This window comes from Alligator mississippiensis, chromosome 2 (genome assembly GCF_030867095.1).
Source record: "Alligator mississippiensis isolate rAllMis1 chromosome 2, rAllMis1, whole genome shotgun sequence".
Taxonomy (NCBI): Eukaryota; Metazoa; Chordata; order Crocodylia; family Alligatoridae; genus Alligator; species Alligator mississippiensis.
This window is the reverse complement of record NC_081825.1, coordinates 233,390,419-233,405,751: the sequence shown is the minus strand read 5'-3', so window position 1 is coordinate 233,405,751 and position 15,333 is coordinate 233,390,419. Positions and strand designations below refer to the sequence as shown.

General features: G+C 46.7%; 1 protein-coding gene across 2 annotated transcripts in view; it reads left to right on the top strand.

The window, feature by feature from the left end:
• Positions 1-367: 367 nt before the first annotated feature.
• Positions 368-15,333, top strand: part of SLC8A3 (solute carrier family 8 member A3) — a 202,584-nt gene continuing 187,618 nt past the window's right edge. Inside the window, exons 1-2 of one of the 2 annotated variants that reach the window (XM_006263978.4) lie at positions 368-651; positions 831-1,037. The gene's annotated coding sequence lies outside the window, so the exon portion shown is untranslated. The remainder of the gene's footprint in view (positions 652-830; positions 1,038-15,333) is intronic. The other variant, XM_006263979.4, reaches the window with a different exon arrangement.

Genomic DNA, 15,333 nt, shown 5'->3' with positions numbered 1-15,333 from the left:
CCTCACAAGTTGTTATTTGACTTTGGGTAGGGAGAGGACTGGGCGGATTCTGTGACCACAAAACAAAGCAGGCAGTTTCAAATTAATACTCTGGGCTGAGCTACCTATACAATTTCCCTGGCTATATTTAATCTTTCAGATGTGTTTGGCAGCCACACCACATTTAAGATTTGCAATCTGTAGCTTTTGATCTGAGGGTGAACTCCTTCTGTCCCTCTTCCTCCCACCCCCAAGGTACAAAGTCAAGTCAATGTACTTAGAAGGAAGAGTGGGGTGGGTGGGTGTGTTAAGTGTGTGTGTGTGTTAAATGCAAGACAGCTGGTCTGCCTTTATTTATTTTGGCTAGGGTTTGCCTGTGGTTTCACTGCGATTTGCTTTAAACAATCTGAAAATCCCCCCTCAATTCAGCAGAATAAATATGCATGGCTTGTAATTCTGTTGCAGTTCTTGCTCCCAGCTGATAGGGTGACGTGGAGTTTGGAGGCTTAGAGATTGGCTTTTTGATTTGGCTTCTTGCTGCAGTTGTGCAAACCTCTCAGAAATCAGGCTCAGCGGTTTCCCTTGCACCGTGATGCTGGAAAGTCTCAGCTGAGCCCCTGATGGTGTGAGAGAGGGAAGGGGGAAGCCCATCCGATTCCATTGCAACCTGGGGTACAATCAATTTTTCCCTTTCACCCCCCCATTCATCACTGTCATCCTCATCTTTCCCTACCTCATCCTTCCCCCTCTCCAGCTCTCCTCCTCCCTCCCCAAACTGTATGGCACACAACTGAAGATCAAGGCTGGTGGATTTATCAACATTTTAACACCCCCCCCCCCGCCTTTTCCAGATGCACTCCCCCACTCCCCCTGGCAGCTGCGAGGCAGAGCAGAGGTTTCTTAGCAAGCCGGGCAAGTTGGACTGACATGCAGGGAAGGATCCCCCCACCTCCCCTCTCCAGGCAGTGATTAACCGCGGGATGCAATGAGCTCTGTTTAACCACGGGAAGGATCTGTCGTGGGGAGCAAGTGGAACCCCCCGAAGTCCCGCCGGAGGGGTAAGTAAGGGGGCTGCAGGGCGAGGGGGAAGTTCCCTGCTAGGAAGAGGGTCCTCGGTTATTGCATGCGAATTCCCATAGAGCTGGGGGGATCAAGTGGCAGAGACGGGGATTTCGCGTTGCAAAGACAGGGAGGGCTGGGAAATTCAGGCTGTTTTGCTACCGGGCTGTAACGTGTGTGCGGTGCATGTGTGTGCGCGCGTGTGTGTTGTGCATATGGAGAGCAGCCGGGTGCTGCAGCCTCGCATCCCAGCGAGAGCCGCCTCTGCGCCCGGGCCGGGAGCAGGAGCGGGTGGAAATTGCAGGGAAGGGAAAATCCGCGGTGTTTCTCCCGAGGTGTGTGCGTTAGCGAGGTGCCTCCAGCTCCCCTCCCTCTGCAGGCTGGAGATGGGGAGCTTTCCCGGGGAAGGGGCTGGAGGATGCGTGTGCGCGGGGGATCAATGCTAAACCAGAGCCAGCCGGCGGGATCTCCAAGGGGAGCAGGCTGAGCCAAACCCGGCTCCCTCCGGCCCAGGTGCCGAAAGCAAAGGGAAGACGCTTGGCGGGGGCAGAAAGGCAGGCTTGCTTGCTTGCTTTTTTTTTGTGTGTGGATATATATATATATATATATAATCCGCTTCCCGCATCAGCCACAACAAACGCCTTCCATGCGGGGCTATAAATTGCCTTTCTCTCTGTAAACCCTCCCCCCGGGTATTTACCCAGCCCCAACCCGGAGCTGTCTGGGCTGTGCTGGATGGTGGGAAGGGCTGCGCGGGGGCCATTTACCAGAAGCGCTGAGGAGAGGAGAGGAGAGGAAAGGCGGGCGGGGGCCGGGGCTGGTTCCCGCGCCCAGGCGGGGAAGCTCCGGCAGCCCCCGGCGCGCTCCCCGCCGCCGCCTGATTGATCTTGGGCAGCTGTTGTGCTCCATCCACTTGCGCTGAGATCTTGTTTACTTCGGCTGTCAAATATAGCTACTGCGCCATGCTCTGCCCTAAATAGGGCAAGAGCAGTTTACTTTGGAGTAGGAGACGGGGCGGGCTCCGTGCCCGCGGGGAAGGGGCTCCTCTGCCGCCGCCCGCTCCCCGCCGGCCTCGAGCCGGCATCCTCTCCGGCGCCGGCCTCGCAATGGTTTCCTCCAGCCTCTCGCTACACACGCACATCTATCTATTTGACCTAAATATCAAGTGTTTTTGTGCTCCAGCCTCCTCCATTTTCAGCTGCTGATTTCTTTCCCCCCCTTCCCTTCTAGGTATGGCTTGAAAAAAAAAAAAGGCTAGGGCCCCTGGCCATTTTCTCTCAGACTGAATTGCTGGGTTATCACAGGAGGCGTCCTGGAGCTGTTGTTTTTAGAGTGAACCCCCCTACGTGCTCTTGAAAGACCAGGTGTAGTAAGGGAGGGCAAATTCCTGGCCCCCGCAGGGAGTTTCTCTAGGGGCCTTTCTGGTAGCTCTTGCAGGGATGCACCTCTATTCGGATCGCTCCTCCTCTCTCCGTCTTTTTTCTTTCTTTCTTTCTTTAACTCCTCCTGTCTCCTTTTAGAGGTAGAGGGCAGCGTTGTTGGGATATTTCTTTGGTCCTGAAAGAGGACTTGCGAGAGAGAGAGCAGGGGAAGATGCTAGGTACCATCCAGCCAGCATCTTGCCATTCAAAAGCGCTCCGATTTTACTCTTTCAACTCTCTCGGGGACTGCTGAGGCAGAGCGGCCTTGCTGACCACTTCCAGGCTTGGGGCTCCAAGGACTGGCATCTTTCAAAGGTGGCACTAACAGTCATAGCAAGTTTGTCATTTTCCCTGTCCACAGCTGCGTTACAGATGTGCATTTTCCCTTGTGCAGTGGTATCTACCAAGGTAATTTGTGCTGGGAAAACTTGAGTGTTTGCCTGTGAGTTTGTGCGGTTGTCTGTTACAAGACTTCTGTTTCCTGAGAAATGTTCATGTCCTACAGCTGAGAGGGCATCAAACCCACCCTTAAGGTCTGGTTCAGGAAAGAGGAAGGTGGATCTTTGAGGTGGGAGCCAGGACTCCTGACTCCTGTTCTTGGCTTTCCCGCTGACTGAGTGACTTGTCCACTGTCATGCTACGGCTCTGGTCACCTGTCTGTAAATAGGTAGGTGGACTACCTTTTCTGCAGGGGTGAGGGTACTGAGCCTTAATAAAGATCTTCAAACACCTCATACAAACGGGGTAGTTTTATATCCAACAAAAATATCTTATTCCAGTAATCCAACAGCTTGTAGTTTCAAGGTCTTGTAGTCAAGCTTGTAGTTATAAACAGCACCTGCTCTTTCCCGGTGCTGGTCCGTGACTGTGCAGAGAGTAGAGGTGGGGTGTTAAGGTGTGGCACTAAGACTCTAGGAATGGGGGTTTACTCTGCCTGAGCTACAGGTTGTCTGAGTGCCTTTGAGCAAGTCCCTTTATCTCTCTGTGCCTCCTTTATAAAATAGGGACAATGATACTTCCTTCCCTTACAGGCATTTTGCAAAGATAAATTTATGAAAGCTCAAGAGGTGGTTGGATAGTAGCATGAAAGGGGGCATTGCATCTGTCTAGAAAGGTACAGTCTGTGCACAGTAGAGCTTGCTCTGGGCAATATTCAGTATTCAGAATAAATACTTCCTTTATCTGTAAAGTGCTAACTTAGGATATGATGAGTATAATTCCAAAAGCGATATGCACGTTGGAGATTCCATTAGTTTTCGGATTGTGCCAACTCTGTGGTCCGCGTTACCTCAAACACCAGTATTCTGAATGGCACCGCTGGGATGTTGCACATTTCTTCTAAATATTAGTGGAGTGCTTGGGTCATGTAAACACGATGCTGCATTCCTCAGGCTTGCCTGTTGCCACTTACTGGGCATGTGCAAGTGTGAGCTGCCCAGTACAATTTGTATTCAAAATAATTGGCTTTGCTTGTCATGGAAGAACACCGGTAGAATACTGCGTGCTACTTGCCTGGAATTGAAGTGTTGAGAATGTGGCTGCTCCTGTGTTTTCTAAGCATGTATTTCAAAGTTGGGGGAATCAAAGCTGTATGCATATCACTTCAGTGTCCTTACATCAGGAATGAATTTGCCCCAGTATCATCTTTCACTATCCTCTGAAATATAAAGTCATGAAGCTGGTCTGAGATTCTGTGGTCAGCCCTCCCTTCATAAGAATGTGATTGGTTAAGGGACTTGACCAGGCATGTGTATGCGTGCAATTCTTCACACTGATACCATCTCGGAAGATCCTGGCTGTATTACACCATTCTAGGATGAGAAGTATTATTGTCAAGTGTGTCAGCACTTTTTATTAGGGACCCCATTCAGACAAAGTTTTTCTATTTAGAACTGATTTGTCTGGGTATTTTTTCAGGGAAATGTTATCAAACTCCTCCCTCTTCCCCCCCCCCCCCACTTCCTACCCTGCCTCTCCAAATGACCAAGCAATATTTAAAGAAACATTTTGTGGGTACTGATGCCTTTTGCATACTCACACAGTTAAAGAAAAAAATGGCTTTGACTTCCTGCCAAATTTCATTTGTTTTTCAATCAGGCAGTAATATAATCTAATTCTGTATTAAAAAAATTAAAGGAAGTTAAATTATGAAGCCAAAAATAAATAAATAAATAAATACAATCAAAACAGTGGAAAAACCTTTGAAGCCAGGAAATTCATAGCTGAGGTGTTCTGTTTGCCATTACAGCACAGTTCCTAGGTACGGATGTATTGTTACCACAGTTTCATTGCTATCAGGTCCTGAGCTACTGGTATTAAAGCCTGCTTTATGTGCTGGATTTACCTATCCCAATCACAGAGTAGAGCAGCGATTCTCCACTAGGGTGGAGTGGCACCCTGGGGTTCCTTTTTAATCCTATTAAGGGTGCCACAGGGTGGCCAGCTACAAGTTATCTCTAGCATTGTGGCTTTTGTGCCCTAATAAATGCTGCTGTCCAAGCAAGAAGGGTAGCTCAAGAACGTAATTGATTATAAAAGAACATAAGAGTGCTGATCTGAATCTGCACACAAAGGCTCATGGATTTTTAAGACGTTAATCTGTAGCAAGAAAACCTGAAACATTTTGGAGTACAAAATCCTCACTCAAAACGCACAAAATTGATCTTCATGGAGAGCAGGTAAATAAATAAGGTGTCTCTAGGCCAAGCTGCCTCTGAGATGTGACATGCTAAAAGGACTGAGATTTTCCAGAAAATGAAACTGGTTCCTTGTTTAATTCTCACTCTCATCTTGATGAAATCCTTTGTCTATTCATCCCAACCTTAACTCAGTAGAACGCTAGCTCATGTATTGTTCTTCCCACACCTTCCAGTAGTGAAAAATGTCTCCTTAGGATCATAGGGCTGGAAGGGACCCCGAAGGATCATCAGATCCACCCCCCTGCACGAGCAGGAAAGATACCTAGGGTCAGACAACCCCAGCCAGGTGACCATCCAGTCTTCTCTTGAAGACCTCTAGGGGGGAGCTTGTTCCATAGTCTGGACACCGTAGTTGTGAAGACATTTTTCCTAACGTTCAGCCTGAAACTATCTTCCAGGAGTTTGTGGCCATTGTTTCTAGTTTTCCCCCAGGGCGCCCTGGTGAACATTTGTTCACCAAGCCCCTGCTGTACGCCTCTGATATAGCAGTAAGCCACAGTCAGGTCCCCTCTCAGCCTTCTTTTCCTCAGGCTGAAGAGTCCCAGATCCCTCAGCCTCTCCTCGTATGGCTTGCCATGCAAGTCTCTAGACCCTTTCGAGCTTTAGCATGTCCTTGTTGAAGTGTGGTGCCCAGAACTGGACGCAGTACTCCAGCTGCAGCCGCACCAGTGTTGAGTAAAGCGGGAGAATCACTTCTTTGGTTTTACTGGAGAGGTATCGCTTGATGCATGCCAGAGTTTTATTGGCCCTAGCAGCTACTGCGTCGTATTGCCAGCTCACATTCATGCCGGGATCTATTGTTACCCTAGATCCCTTTCATTTGTAGTGCTGGTCAGGTTAGCGTTGCCCAGCCTGTAGGTGTGCTGGTGGTTCTTCCTTCCCAGATGCAGCACATTTTTTTACATAGATTTTGCATCCTTGTTTGTATCCCTCACATGCTTCAGTCTGATAATTGCTGAATATCTCTACTATCCCGTATATTTGTCATGCTCAGCCTTTTGACCCTAATGGAAGGATGAGTGGCCCCTTTGTGCCTGGATTGGGCCCTGCGCTGCTTCTGCTCAGCCCCATACACCTAAGTCAGACCCTGCACTGCCATCACACAGCTCTGTGTGCCTGATCTAGTACTCGGGACCATGCTATCCGGCTCCCCACAGGTCCAGAAATTTGGCAGCAGAGGAGTGGCAATTAACACTGTCACTGCACCCTTCTTTCCCCTCCCCGCACCTCCCCACCAGCCAGTTTTCAGCCCCACGGGGAGTTCGATGGGCCAGATGATGTGGCTCTGCAAACCAGGGGTTGAACACCCTTGCACTATACCATTCTCTTCTTAGCCGCCGCCTTGGCTAGATTATTGTATGACATTCCCCTGGGGGTGACCATGAAGACCACACAAAAGCATCAAGTAATGAGGCACAGTGGTTCACACCAGTGCTCAGCACCTCCTGCTCCACCGTCTTACTATTCTCTGTCCATTTTAAAGTCTGAGGGCCAGACTCTGTCTGTGCAAATTTGTGAAACGCAAGCGTGGTTTTTTTTGTTGGTTTTTTTTTTTTACATAGATTTGCATCCATTTATAACTGCAGACAGTTTGGCTCCAAGTCCTCATCTTAAAAGCCATCAGTGAACTAAGATGGAACTACTTCTGGACCTCACGTTCCTCTGCACTTGTTTGAAAATGCCGTTATCAACAGGGTTGTTACACCTCTCAGAGCCCTGGGGTGAAATGCTCTACCTCTGGGAGTTGGGCTCTGTTACCAAGCATCAGGCTGAGTTGAACTCTAGTCCCCTCTAAAGGCCAATGCAAATTGTAGCTTCTTGTGCAAGGTTCTCCTTCATAAAGGTGACATTGCTATGCCTAAAAGGGAGGGATACCAGTGGCCTGCTGGTATTTCATTATTTTCACTTTGGTAATTCTCATGCAAGAATGATTCTTCAGAAACTCAGGTTATGACAGGCAGGAGCAGAATAGATGCCCGTAGATAGTACTGATGCTTCTCATCCTTGCTGATGGCACTGAAGAGGTCTGGTGATGGGTGCATTAGAAATTGGTAGCTGAGCCTTCTCCTTATCTCATAAATTACCACCTGCTGTGCCTCTTCAGACATTTCCCCTTCCCCCTTGTGTTAAATTCAAACAATAGTTTCAAGTTTGCTGCTGCTTACAAATGTTTCTAGTTTTTCTACCCTAAATAATCCATCTACCTAAACCCATCCTGACAGATGTTGCCCCCACAATGACACTCATCCCACATCATACTGCATGAAACTCTGGCTTTGTGGGTGAATGCAGCATGAGCGGTGACCCTTCTGGCATTCCAGCTAAAAATAAAATTTTGCCCTTCTGGCACTGTTGAGGGCTTGCTTTTTAATAGGTAGGTAGTTTCAACTGTTAGTTATATGATATGCTGGCACCATGGGTATGATAGGGCTGAACATACAGAATGCTTAGGAGCTGGGGGTGATTGCACTGAGGTAAAAAGGTTGAACTTATTCTCTTTCAATAAGCATGTCCCTGTTGCTCTCCCATAAACTGCTGGATAATTCATCATACATCTGTGTGACCCTCCCTGCTGCCACACACATCTGTGACTTTTTGCCCCTGTTCCTCCTACAGGTCATGGCCTCCATGCTTCCTTACCCAGCCTTTTATTTCCTGCTGAATAAAGCTCAAGCTACCCTTAATAAGTGACCAGACTGACTACCCTGTCAAGCCAACCCAGCCCTTTTTCAACTACCTAGCCCTTAATGGCACTCATAAAATGTTTAGATTAGTCCTTGCTCTCTCTTCTGCTATCCATCCAGCCACATGTGCATACACATTCACATGTACACACCCTTCTCCTCCTCCCCTTCCTCCTCCTCTTCCCCCTCCCAGTAGCTGGCTTGCTCTTTTGCTCATAGGATCCTAGTTTTTTTCATGTTAGACCAGTTAAGGTATTAAACCCCATTCAGAGCCACCTGCTTTGTTTATGCTGTCCTTTACAGGCATTTGCCTCTTCCTTTACAGGTAAATGCAGTATGGTGCCTATGGTGGAAGTTTTATAATAAATCAGGCAGCTAGAGTTTGACATATAATCCAGAGCAGGAGGGTTGAGATCCTTCATATATTTTATCTTAGCTAATGAAAATGTGGATATTTTTAATATTTACAAACCCATCTAACCCTTCTTGAATTGCACTAATATAATACATTATCCCTGTTTTTTATCTTGTGTCAGTGAGTTCTGCAGATTAATGCTATGTTGTGTAGTTTTTCTCCCAGAAATACCTGTTCCTCAAACACCCCTGAGCCTATGTGTCTTTCCATTATGCAGGTCCTCCTATTTCCTTTGGTCAGATATTGACACTAGTCTTAATCTGACAGCCAACAACTCTTACCACCCCCATCCACCAGTCCAACACTTGCAGGAGTCCCTTCCCTAGATATAGCATAGTACTTTTTAAGTTAATGAGAACAGGGAAATATTTTGGATTTGCCACTAAGTGAATGTTGCCTAAAGTATCCCTGATACTGGGGCATTTGTGTTTGCTCCTTCCCCCACCCCAGGAGACACCTTCCCATTTTGTAGCTACCAGGCAGTGGCAGATCCAGAGGGTTGTGGTGGTACAGTTGCACCTTTCTTTGGCTGTGCTACACAGGAGCTCTTGGTGCGGGGTCTGGTCAGAGCCTCAGCTCTCATGTGGCTCTGGAGCTCAGGGAATGGGTCCTGATGCAGCCATGCATCTCCTTTCCCCTGCTGCTGAATTCAGTTGTGATGAAGAGAAAAGGGAAGGGTGAACAGAAGCAGTGTTCACCCCCTGAGTTCCAGAGCCCTACAAAAACAGGGGCTCTAGGTAGCCTGTACCCCGATCAGCTTGTGAGCTTGAAGCTCACTGCCCATGCGAAGCTCTGTCAGGAGCCTGCACTGACTGGGCAAGGAGCTTGAGAAAATTATCTGGGAGCACATCTGCAAGGGGCCAGCAGGGGAGGTTATGCTTAGGGTCAATCAACATGGGTTCATTAGAGGCAGGTCCTGTCAGACCAACTTGGTTGTCTTCTATGACCAGGTCACAAAAGCATTGGATGCAGGTGTCACGGTGGACATAGTCTTTTTGGACTTTAGGAAGGCCTTTGACACTGTCTGTCACCCCATCCTCATTAAACAAGTGACTGTGGTGTCAAAGCCTACGCAGTTAGATGGGTCACAAATTGGCTGGAGGTCCACACCCAGAGAGTGGTGGTGGATGGATCATTTTTGACCTGGAGAGACGTGGGCAGTGTGGTTCCACAGGGCTCAGTCCTTGGGCCCGCACTGTTCAACATCTCCATTGGTGATTTGGACGAGGGGGTGAAAAGCACCTTGTTCAAGTCTGCAGATGACACTAAGATGTGGGGAGAAGTGAGCACGCTAGAAGAGAGGGACAGGCTACAACTAGATTTGGACAGGTTACAGAGGTGGGCAGATGAGAATCAGATGGGTTTTAATATGGACAAGTGCAAGGTATTGCACCTAGGGAGAAAGAACCAGCAGCATACCTACAGGCTGGGGAACTCCCTTATTGTCAGCACAGAGGCAGAAAAGGATCTTGGTGTCACTATTGATTCTAAGATGAACATGGGCCACCAATGTGGGGACGAGGTCAGGAAGGCTAAGTGCACCTTGTCATGCATCCATAGATGCATTACGAGCAGGTCCAAGGAGGTGATCCTCCCCCTCTATATGACACTGGTCAGGCCGCAGTTGGAGTACTACATCCAGTTCTGGGCACCGCGCTTCAGGAGGGATGTGGACAGCATCGAGAGGGTCCAGAGGAGGGCCACTTGCATGATCAGGGGGCAGCAGGGCAGGCCCCACGAGGTGAGGCTACGGGACCTGAACCTGTTCAGCTTCCACAAAAGAAGGCTGAGAGGGGATCTGGTGGCCATTTATAAACTTGCCAAGGGGACCAGTAGGCAATGGGGGAGTCCTTGTTCCCCCGAGCTCTACCGGGAGTTACAAGGAATAACGGCCATAAGTTGACTGAGAGTAGATTCAGGCTAGATATCAGAAGGCACTACTTTACAGTCAGGGCGGATAGGAGCTGGAACCAACTTCCAAGGGAAGTGGTGCTTGACCTTACCCTGGGGGTCTTCAAAAGGAGGCTAGACAGCCACCTAGCCGGGGTCATTTGACCCCAGCATTCTTTCCTGCCCATGGCAGGGGGTCGGACTTGATGATCTGCTCAGGTCCCTTCCAACCCTACCAACTATGAAACTTTGAGTTCAGATCAAACTGTGCATGTGTAGCACAGTCAGTAGGGGAAGAGTGTACCCCCTCTTGCCCCACTCCTGGATCCACTGTTGCTGCCAGGCATGAGAAATAAGGTGGTTACAGTTTTGTGACGATTTTCTAGGGCTATGTTATTTTAATCCTGACTTTATTTTTTCTTTTAAACAAAAGCTGAGAGGAGAGAGAAAAGGATAGGGCCCGGGAAATTTGGAAAAACAGCTTTTATTCTCCCATTTTGTGCATGATTTCAGTTTTCTTTCTCATTGTGATCCAGGTTTCCCCCTTTCTGGATCATGAAGTAAAGAACCTCCAGGATCCAAAAAGCCCTATTTCTAGCTCATGAAAGAATTTCCCTCAGGGGGTCAATAATGCTTGGAACAGGCTGGGGAACGACCTGCCCTTCCATTTTGTGACAGCATTCAAAGTTTCAACATTTGTTGCTGTACTTTAGGTTTTGTTCCAACTCTTTCAAGCTCCTTTTCAGAACAGGATTGTGTGGAAAGGGGCTGTTACGTGCCCCCCCCCCCCCTTGTGCTGCACACACACAATCCCAATTCAGGTCTTTCTCCCACATTTGAAAGTTTACCTTGGATCAGAGACACTTTCCCCTCAAAAAACGTGGTGAAAATTAATGTTTCCACAAAATGCTCTGGCTTTAACAACAGCTGTTTTTGATGGAAAAGCCTGTAGTTGAGAGTGTTTTAATCAGCTGTATATTTAATAATTGCTTTTTGTGCTTCCAGCCACTAGAAAGCATGATATTTTGATGTAATAATTTACTACTGTGTGAGTGGGTTCAGCGTTTGGGTGATCAGTGAACATAAGATCTTGATGATGATGGTGATGAAATTCAATGGCTAAATTAGATGACAATTTTTCTAACACATAGTTTTCCCTGTAGTAAAACAGACAAGTTTTTAGTGTGAGAGGGCAGTTCAGTCTCCATAGTCCATTAAGTGCTGCTGGGCTCTGAATACTGAGAAAGAACAGTATGAGCTGTGGTGGTGTTTTAGATAATATGGTCTAAATTTAAAATAGGCTTTAATATGGCCAAATGTAAAGCCATACATTAAGGAATAAGGAATACAGACCATACATACAGGATGGGGGAAATGACTCTGAAAAGACTTTTGTGTTATGATGTATAAGCAGCAGCACATGAGCTTCTAGTGTAGTGCTGTAAATGGTAAAGGGCTTACTCAGTCCTTGGATTTGTGATTTAAACAGGGGAACCTTGAGTTGTGTCGGGCCGAGGGGCTGTGGCCAGCAGCCCGGGCACGTGGGCCGGGGAAAAGGTCGGCACGGTGAACTAGAATTAGGCACGGATGCGTAGAGGTTGATTAAAGATTATTTTACTTACACCGTAGATGGTCGCGGTGCAGGCAGGAAAACTTTCTTGAGTTGCAGTTACAAAAAAAACCACACGCGTAGAGTTTGCTAGGCTCCACCGAAGACACACGAGCGGAGTTTGCTAGGCTCCGCTAAACAAACACGAACAGAGCTCTGGATACCACTCACGGAGTTTGCTAGGCTCCATGGACCGTCCGAAATGAGAGTCCGAAAAGGTGACTCTCCACAAGCGTGCAGGGTGGGGTATGTCGAGGGATTGTGCGGCGACGGGGAGAGGCTAGAGGTTGATCAGGCCCCTGTATCCTCCTCTAAGGCACATGCGGAGTTTGTTAGGCTCTACAGCGTGCTTAGAGTTCTTCACGAGATGGATGTGAAGTCCTCCTCCTCCAACTTGGGTGGAAACTGCTCAAGCCTCTTATACAGCTAGCAAGCCAATCGCTAGCCGCCATGTGGGAATAATTTAGAAACAGCCAATAGTGGGGAACAAATTTACATACGGGTGGCGGGAACTCCTTTGCACTGGGGTTTTCTCTATGCAACTGAGAATTGCACCGTGCAAAGAAAGCTCCATGTGGCGGGAAATAATTCTGCAGTGTCGAAGCACACACACAAAGTCATACCCTTTGGGTCATGACAAGTTGAAGTAGGGTGACTCGATTACAACCTCTGCTGGAATACCAACTCCCATTCCAGTGTCTGTAGGACATTGGTGGCTCTTCTTTGAACCCTATCCAGTTTATCAGAGTGATTTAAAGAATTGGGAAACATGTCTCATAGTAAAGGACTCTGGGAACCTAATCTATATATATAGGTTTTCAAAGAGAGGGTTAAAGGGTAACGTGATAACTGTTTTTATATACTTGCACAAGGAACAAAACTTTGATAATGAGCTCCTCAGTCTAGCATACAAAGGCTGGCAGCAGAAACTAGACACACTTGTAAATTTTTTACAGGGAAGGCAATTGACCATTGAAACAACTTGCCAAGGGTTGTGGTAAATTCTCCATCACTGGAAATTTAAGTCAGGACCAGACGTTTTTCTCTAAAAGACACATTGTATTTCAAACAGAAGTGAATTCAGAAAGGTTCTAATGGCATCTGTAACATAGGAGGTCATAGCAGGTGAACATAGTGGTCCCTTTTGTCTTTCTAATCTATTAAATCTCTCATTTGTCTGTGGAATCTGATTTGAGAGTTGTTAAGAGACATACATGATCTTGGGAGACTTCTACCTTTTGGGTCCCACTGTTAGTATTGCTGCATTCAAAAATCATGAGATTGGTTTAAATTGGGTTGTTGATTATTATGATATATGATGGGTTCTTTCTTACTATATTATAAGAGATGAAGGTTTCTTCTTATTTGGTTTCTCGGTTTCAAAACTATAGTGTGCACTGAGGTCAAGATTTTTTTTTCTGCATCCTTTTGGTTCAAGAAAACAAAAGCCAAGCTTCTCATTTAGTCTCTTGATACCAAGAGAGGGGTTACAGCTTCAAAACAAAACCATAAACTCTTATGAGACTCATGATAAAATTGTCAAAGTAAGCAGGCAGCCATTGAATTTCACAAGAGTTCATGACATTAGTCTTAGCCTACTCTAAATCTGCAAAACTAGCCCATATTACTTACTTGAGTTAGCACTTTTAATGTGATTAACTGCTGAAGTACAAAGATTGCTTAATGATACATATGGTGTATAGTGTATATAGTATAGGGACAATACTCCTATATAGGACTTGGGAGTATTACCTAACTCATCTCCTTCAGCTCTAATTTACATGAATTGAAAAAGAAACAAAGTGCTATTGCTGAAATGTCAAAACTTGTCCTTTAAAAGCAGCAGGTTTTTGTTAAATATCACATGTTCTTCTCCCTTTGATGTGAATGATCATGATAATGCAGGTATATGTCTGCCTTGAGGAGAATTGTTTCCTAGTTCAGTGATTCTCAATACTCATAATGGGTTACAAACAGTTATGTTTTAGCTGTTGCTCCTGGTCTCTATTTCAGTGAAGGACAGTTGCTCAGTAAACTTGCCACTACCTTCTCAGATGGAAGGAGTTGCAGTAAACTTTTTCACTGATACCAGAATACCTCCTTTGAAATGCCACAGGAAGCTGTGCAAAGGATCCTGGGATATGTCTGAAGAGAATCAACTGCAAGTGGCTGAATTGGCTGTGAGTCATGATGTGAAAAGAGTTTGCCAGTGCTGCTTGAGGCCATTCTCCATACAGCTTATGAGACATCTCTCCCCCTAGAACAACCCTCAGTTGCATGTGATGGGGAGAAAGGCCGTTCAGAGCACAAGGATAGTTCTTATATGACAATGACTTAGTAAAATAAGTCTTTGGGGGGGGAAGTAGAGAGGGATTGGTGTTTCTGAGTATAATATTAATAGTTTCCATACTTGCATCAAAGATAAATAACACTGCTATTTTCATCAAGTTTGGTTGGTGTCTTAGAAATGCTTACGATGTATAATGCCTTGCCTCCAAGGAGCTCAACGCCCTTCACAGATAATTAGATTAAACCTCTCAGTTCCCTGCGGGGGTATGTCCATCTTGTTATCCTGATTGTGCAGATGGAAAAATTGACATTTAGCTGTTTTCAAAGGAGGTATCTGATGATAGACATCTGTATCCATAACTGGCAATGTAAGTAGGAGATCGATCCCAGAATATTGGAAAAATTGGGACCTATATTTAGGTAACCAAACTTAAAAACTTTGCCTTCCATGACTTACCCAAGGTTCCATAGAGAACTGGTTGTAGAACCAGGAATTGAACCCAGATTCTTCTGGAGAAGATAGTGGCTTGAAGTTGCCACGGGAAGTCATTGATTTCAAAGAGAATTAGGTTCCTAATAGAATTCTGGCCCCTTATACCTCCCTGGGTTAGTAATCTGAGACATGGTAGATTGCAGCCATGGGTGGAGTAGAGAATGAAGGAAGATCTAATGTTGCAAAAGGTGAACATACACCTCCTACATAATTGTTAGTAACCCATTATGAGTGGAGGGCTCATCTAATGTCTCCATGAGAAATGTTCATCTAACATGAGCAGCTGCATGTATGTAGCTGTTCACCTTGGATGTCAATGCTATTCTACATCAAAGGTGCTCAACCCCTGGCTGGCAGATCAAATCCAGCCCATGGAGCTATGGCATCTGGCCTGTGGGGCTCCCCATGGGTCAGGAAATGTGGCAGTGGAGAGCAGTAGCAATGCCATCCCTTTCCTGCTGCCAAATTTCCAAGCCCTGCACAGCGGGTTTGGAGACAGCCCCCCCCCAGGTCCAGACTGGGCACTGCCCATCTGACTGGATACCACACGTCTGGACTTCAGAGCAAAAAAAGTTGAGCATCACTGCTCTAAATTAGATGCCCTTGACAAGGTGAGGGGTGGGAAGTGGACACAGACAGGAACCAAACTGGCAGATGCCAAAACAAAGAAGTGATTGAGACCATCTGGTGATGATGCAGTGAAGAACAAATCATAGCCTATCTATAGCCCAACTAAAGAGGGCAGAATGGCATATAGCTTCTTGCATCCTTCTTGGCGGTGGTCTGTGGGAGGGC